General features: G+C 32.7%; 1 protein-coding gene across 1 annotated transcript in view; it reads right to left on the reverse strand.

Moving 5' to 3' along the window:
• LOC119594433 (unconventional myosin-XIX-like) overlaps positions 1–284 on the reverse strand; it is a gene marked incomplete at its 5' end in the record, with an annotated part of 15165 nt that overhangs the window by 9158 nt on the left and 5723 nt on the right.

Consider the following 284-nt stretch of genomic DNA (forward strand, 5'->3'; position numbering starts at 1 on the left):
ATACATCATCTAAATGCACATACACATCCCACCACACACAAACGAAATATGTTTGTAATTTCTATTTTCTTGAGTGTTATCTGGAGAGTAATTTACACAAACAGTCAGTACAAACAAAACATTACATTTACTTTGGGTAAATAACAGAAAGCACTTGCAATATGTATGGAAGAAAGAACACTTCATTTTTACAAAAATATAAGGTATTCTTGGGGGTAAAATCTCTTAACATGGGCCTACATGGTTTCTGTCTGAAAAACACACCACCTGTTCTTAGTTCTATT

Source organism: Penaeus monodon, chromosome 33 (assembly GCF_015228065.2).
Source record: "Penaeus monodon isolate SGIC_2016 chromosome 33, NSTDA_Pmon_1, whole genome shotgun sequence".
Taxonomy (NCBI): Eukaryota; Metazoa; Arthropoda; class Malacostraca; order Decapoda; family Penaeidae; genus Penaeus; species Penaeus monodon.